The sequence below is a fragment of the Mastomys coucha genome, unplaced genomic scaffold, assembly GCF_008632895.1.
Source record: "Mastomys coucha isolate ucsf_1 unplaced genomic scaffold, UCSF_Mcou_1 pScaffold6, whole genome shotgun sequence".
NCBI classification, from domain to species: domain Eukaryota; kingdom Metazoa; phylum Chordata; class Mammalia; order Rodentia; family Muridae; genus Mastomys; species Mastomys coucha.
Window position 1 is genome coordinate 48,721,389 of NW_022196912.1, and position 6,206 is coordinate 48,727,594.

The following is a 6,206-nucleotide window of genomic DNA, read 5'->3' on the forward strand; positions in this document are numbered from 1 at the left end:
CATTTTTTTCTCCCCGATCTTCTTTTGTTGTTGTTAGTTTGTTTTTCTAGATAGGGTTTCTCTGAACACCCTGACTGCCATGGAACTCACTCTGTAGACCAGGCTGGCCTCAAACTCAAAGAGATCTGCCTCTCTGCCTCTCTCTCTGCCTCTCTCTCTGCCTCTCTCTCTGCCCCTCTGTCCCTCTGCCCTCTGCCCCTCTGCCCCTCTGCCCCTCTGCCCCTCTGCCCCTCTGCCCCTCTGCCCCTCTGCCCTTCTGCCCCTCTGCCCCTCTGTCCCTCTGCTCCTCTGCCCCTCTGTCCCTCTGCCTCTGAAGTAGGTGGCACAGCCTTAAGCCTGTGGGTGTTGTTAGGGCCTCTTCCACCCTTGTCAAAGGGAGTGCTAAGCTTCTCTGTTTTCATTCAACACTTTTTTTCCCCCTTTGAGACAGAGTTTCACACTGTAACCTAAGCTGGCCTCAAACTCATAGCAATCAAGTGCTGGGATTTCAGGTGGATGCCATCATGCATAGCTTTGAGATATCATTTTTATGTGCTTACAAAGGACTTTGCATTCTTTTGGTGGCAGGGGGAAGGGAGACAGTATCTCTCCACATAGCCCCGGCTATCCTGGAACTCACTAGGTAGACCAGGCTGGCCTCTGGCTCTATACCTCAGGAGTTTGCATTCTTAACCGGGACCAGGAGAATGAGGAGATGGGATATGAATCCAGGAAACCAACAGCATCCTAAGGAAATGGCACTGAGACACCCACAGCACAGGCCCCCGAGTAAAGGCTCTCTTACATCATACGTGGAGGACATCCTCACTTCCATGAAATCATCACTCATCATTTCCCGGAACTGAGATGAAAGAGGGACTCTCCCTAATTTCTGCAAAGAGTTCTATTTCGTATTTCCCAAGTGATTCTCAACTCCACGGCAACACTGCTAGTAAATATCCAGTTTCCTAAAAAATTAGCCTCCTCAGGCATCGCAGGCTTCAGGTGATTGGATGGTCACTGATTAAGAAATTGCTATGCGTGGGTACCACAGGAGGCAGCTACTAATTTTAACTTAGCCTGTATACACAGACACAGCTTTTATCGTTCCTCTTTAACAAACAAAGAAACAGAAACACAGAGAGGTGGATAACCTACCCAAAGACACACAGCAGAGCCAGAATATGATCTCATAGACGTCTGGTCCTTTGGCCTAGCATTAAGTCTGACCTGCTGCTTATGCGGAGGGCTAAGGAGCACAGCCCCAGTGTGGGCAGAGGAGGAGAGTTTGGAGAGAGCAACCACATCCTTCACCTCCTGCTCTATTGAGTCTACACCCCTCCTCCTCGAGCAGATCCACACCTGGCCTCTGATAGCCTCTAACTTCAGAGGACGACCGATCTGTCTTCCTGCAATGAGAGGAACTTATTTAGAGAAAGTCCTCCAAAGAAAGTGTCACAGAAAGTCATCTAGGAAAACAAGTGGCTTAGCCAGGAATAGTGGCCATGCCAAGAATCCCAGCACTCAAGAGGCTGAAGCAGGAGGAACCTGAGTTTGACACCCACCTGGGCTATGCAAAGAATCCTTATCTTAAAGAAAGAAAAAGGTAAGTGTACAAATGATTATTTTCTGTATTACATGGAACAATCTGCAGTTGGTATGAGGTTGGGGAGAAGCAGTTCCAGAGAATGAACAGATGATTCCAGAAAGAAATTCCACTCATCCTGAACACTGGATTTCAAGTATTCACAGGAAGCTTTGGAGGCAAGGAAAGGGTCAGGAGACAAATCCCCTGGTGTCAAATTCAGCATTTAGACATATCTCAGGGCACCAAAGTGAAGCTCTGTTTCAGGCATTGTTGGGATGCTCTCATCTTCACGTGACCAGTAGTTCAAGGCACTAAGGCCAGTGGAACCCTTTTTCTGGAACCCCAACATTAGACCCTGAATCCTTGGAGCTGTGAGCTGTGATACTATCTAAGGTGGCAGAAACCCAATTTGCTTTCTCCACCAATTAAAGAATTAAAAGGCAAGAAAGAGTTTGAAATTCAAACAAAACCACGGTCTATTCAAAGTGAGGTAGCAAATGCAGAAGCCAACCCTTGTGAAAGGAGGGGATGGAGTGAGTCCAAAGGAGTCCTTCGGGTGCCAGCTGATATCTGGACATCAGGATCTCCTTTGGGGGTTCGTAGTCTCATGATCAGATTCAAACAATCTCTAGGACAATGTCAATAGTGTTTAAAAGTAACCCCCCAGGGCATGCAGGCGATGAATGTAGACAGCTATGCAGAGAAGGAGAATGGAGAAGAGAAGGGAAAAGGCTATACTATTTCAGTTACACTGGCATGGAGGTCAGACACGGTGGACACACAGCCACGTGACAGGTAGGAAGACTGTAGAATAAGGAAGCCCAAAGGACCAGAAAAGGCCAACATTAAAGCAAGCAAGCAAACAAAAATCAAGACACACAGTAAAGAAAAAGAACAGGTGCGGGGCAGTGGTGGCACACGTCTTTAATCCCAGCACTTGGGAAGGAGAGGCAGGCGGATTTCAGAGTTTGAGGCCAACCTGGTCTACAGAGTGAGTTCCAGGCCAACCAGGGCTACACAGAGAAACCCTTTCTTGAAAAAACAAAAACAAAAACAAAAGCCGGGCAGTGGTGGCATACACCTTAATCCCAGTAGTTGGGAGGCAGAGGCAGGTGGATTTCTGAGTTCGAGGCCAGCCTGGTCTACAGAGTGAGTTCCAGGACAGCCAGGGCTATACAGAAAAACTGTCTTGAAATACAAACAAACAAACAAACAGAAAGACAGGTTACTAGAAAGGTGAACAGATCCAGTCAAACCTCATAGCTACCCAGTGGGGACTGCTGTACTCAGGGGAGGGAATTCTGGGATAGAAAGTGCATCATCTCATTAACTACTCCACCTATAAGTTTAGCATGGCTTAAAGTGGGCCCGATTTCCTAGGGGCAGCCCCTTGGCCAGAAGATTTACCTAACTGATTGAATTTACTTTTTCTCTGTCTTGAGTAGCTTGTCTCCACCAAGGCTAGAGATTTCATCCTCTTGAGTAGAATGAACCAGTTTTCCCTTAATGTTCTGTCAAACAGACAAGAAGTTGCTCTGGTGGGAGGCTTAGGGTTCTAGTAGACAGAAACTTCAGGGAAGGAGTCAGGAAAGCCAGACTGGAAGGATCAGTGTGGGAGACTACAGTGTCAGGCACCCCAGGAGCAGAGATGCCTTCCAGTCCTGTGGGCAGTGGAGACCAGTAAGATGCTAACTCTGGGAGCCCTGGGCAATGTTCTCTTTGCCAGAAAGGGAAAGGGCTTGGAGTACTAGCCTACTATATAAAATGGAAGCTTCAGGGAGAATGGAAGCAGCTGCTGGCTGGGCCAATGGGCTTGGCATCAGTGGGCCACACAGATGCTGGAGGAAAAGGGGCAGCCCAGGCTCTGTGTCCTGAGGTCTGTCCCTTAGCTGGCCAGAACCACCAGAACCATCCTTCGAGGCTGAACTCATGCCTGATGGTAGAGGTAGAGGCAGATGCTTGACTGAGTGAAGAGTCAAGCCTTGACTGAGCTAAGCAGCCTCTTCAACATGAGCATGAGCCATTGACATGGGACCCTCTGACCACCAAGGAGTTGAGATGCGGTGACTCACACAGCCCCTCTGGTCCAACTAACCCCGTCTTTTCAGCCAGAGTGGCTTCCAGGCCATCAAAGTGCTCATGGCTCTTAGTCCAGGCTCCCCACTGGTCTTAGAATGTGATGGGGGAAATGAAGCTGTGGGCTTTCCTGGTCCTATACTCTCTGAATTTGCTCCAGCTCCACAAACCCAGGGCCTTGCCTCCTGAGCTTCTCATTCTCTCGTTCCTCTGCAGTATAGGGCTGGGACAGGTACTTAGGAAGTATTGATGGCAAGCTTAGCAATGAGCCTTGTCAGAGACTGTGATTTGGGTTTCAACAAATCCGAGTTCCAATGTAAGCCATGCTGCTGCCTGCTGACTGTGAGACAGAGATAGATGCTGAGTCTCTCGAAGGCTCAGCTTTCTTGTATGTAAAGTATAACTAATTCTTCATGGAGCTGATGGGAGGATTAAACACAGAAGCATATGGCAAGCAGGAGGGGGCCCAACAAGTGAGTTTCCTTTATCCACACAACTGAGCTGCCTGATCACTCCTCCAGAGGAGGAAGGAAAACCAGTGGGACGTGCCAGGGGAGGGACCCTGTTGGTTTTCAGAGTCACATCTGTCGCCTGTGGAGGGTGAATGACACATCTGCTGGGTCCCACATTTATCCTAGGGAGAGGCTTATACTGCAGCTGTTGCCATAGCGACCCACGGGGTGAAGTTTGCAGTTGGGCTCTGTTTCAGCACAGCATGGCATGATCCCTGAGTCTGCAGTCCAGTCCTGATGACACCTGTTTTCTCCACATGGCTCTCCTCCTTGACCCACAGCCTCTCAGCTAGTGGAGGGAGGGAAGGACTTGGAGGGATAGTCACAGCAGAAACCTTTAAAGGAAACATAGCAATCTTTACAAGTAATTTGAATATGATTACTGTGTATGTGTGCACATTGGTGGGGGGGGGCAGGTATGCATGCCCAGTGTGTATGTGTTGATGACAGAACAACGTTGTACAGTCAGTTCTCTCCTGTCACTCACTTCTATGGGTTCTAGAGAGGGAACTCAGATCCCTGAGTTTGTACAACTGACACTTTTGCCCATGAAACTATTTTATAGGCCTTACATTAATCTTAAGAGTGTTTCTGTATCAAAGCAGAAGGGCTTCAAAGTCTTTGCCTTGTTCTGATGGGCTGCAGTTTCAGCTTCAGCTTGTTCTCACCTGGACAAGCTCTATGGTGTCCTACTTTGATTTGAGTATTCGATCTTTCCAAGGTCACTACGTACCTTGGAGTCGCTATCGGGTTTAAAGGACATGCTTAGGGACATTACTTCTTGGGATGCCTACTAAAATCCCAGAGGCAGGAAAGGTCTTAGCTTGATTTTTAGGCAAAGACGTCAAATCTGAGAGAAGTTGGGCAACTTGCTGAAGGTCACACAGTTTACTGGTCTCTTGCTGTTCTTCCGCTGTGAATCAGGAAGAAGCAAGCACTCTGGTTTGTCTTGTAGAGCTTTAGCAATGCATTCTGCATACATATAAGCAATCTGCTTCTCCCTTGGGTTTAGCCTCCCGTCACTGTTGGTACAGGAGGCACATAGAAATACTACCCTTGGACCATGTTGTAGACTCTACTTTGGGGAAACAGTATACAAGAGTTGCTGGGGTGGCTGGCCTTCTGTATTCTAAGACATTTAATCTCTCCTAGTATATGCCTACTGCATCAGCAAACACCACGAGTTTGCCTGGAGCCCCTGTTCAGAGAGTCCTGCACCAGAAGCCTCCAGATGCCCCTCTGACCCTTCTCTATGTCAGGCTAGGCAGTAGCCTGTCCAAAGCAGACCTGTGTCCTGTGAACCTCATACATAACAGAGGCATAGCAGGTCTTTTAAAAGGCTACTACCAGGCAGCTCTTGACAGATCAGGTCGGATGGGTGTATTTAGAACAGTCAAAGCCTCTGCGGAGAAGGGGGACAGTGGCTACTTCAGACTCACTGAAAGACCGCTGCCTCACCTTTATGTCTTGGTCACTGTTCTGTTGCTGGGAAGAGACACTATGATCACGGCAACTCTCATAAAAGAAAGCGTTTGATTGGGGCTGGCTTACAGTTTCAAGGTTTAGTTCATTGTCAGCATGGCAGGGAGCGTGGTAGCCTGGAGGTGGCATGGTGCTGGCAGTAGCTGGAGTTCTACATTAGGATCCACAGGAAGCAAGGAGAGAGGGGGACTGTGGGTTTGGCGTGGGCTTTTGAAACCTCAAATTCTACCCCCTCCAACAAGACACTCCTCCTAATCCTTTTAATCCATTCAAATAGTGTTACTCTTTGATGACTAAACATTCAGATCTATGAGCCTATGAGGTCATACTCTAAAATAGGGATTAAACTTTAGTATGAGTTTTGGTGAGGACATTCAAACAATAGCACAGGAGGCTAAGCATGAAGATTCCAGAGTCTCCTGGTTTTGCATTCAACCCAATTCCATTTCTTAGGATATGGGTGATGACAGGCTGGAGAGATGGCTCAGAGTTTAAGAGCACTGACTACTCTTCCAGAAGTCCTGAGTTCAATTCCCAGCAACCACATGGTGGCTCACAACCATCTGTAA

At 48.1% G+C, this 6,206-nt stretch overlaps 1 pseudogene; it reads right to left on the bottom strand.

The window, feature by feature from the left end:
* Window positions 1-295: 295 nt before the first annotated feature.
* LOC116081362 lies at window positions 296-408 on the bottom strand (annotated as a pseudogene).
* Between the last annotated feature and the right edge of the window lie 5,798 nt (window positions 409-6,206).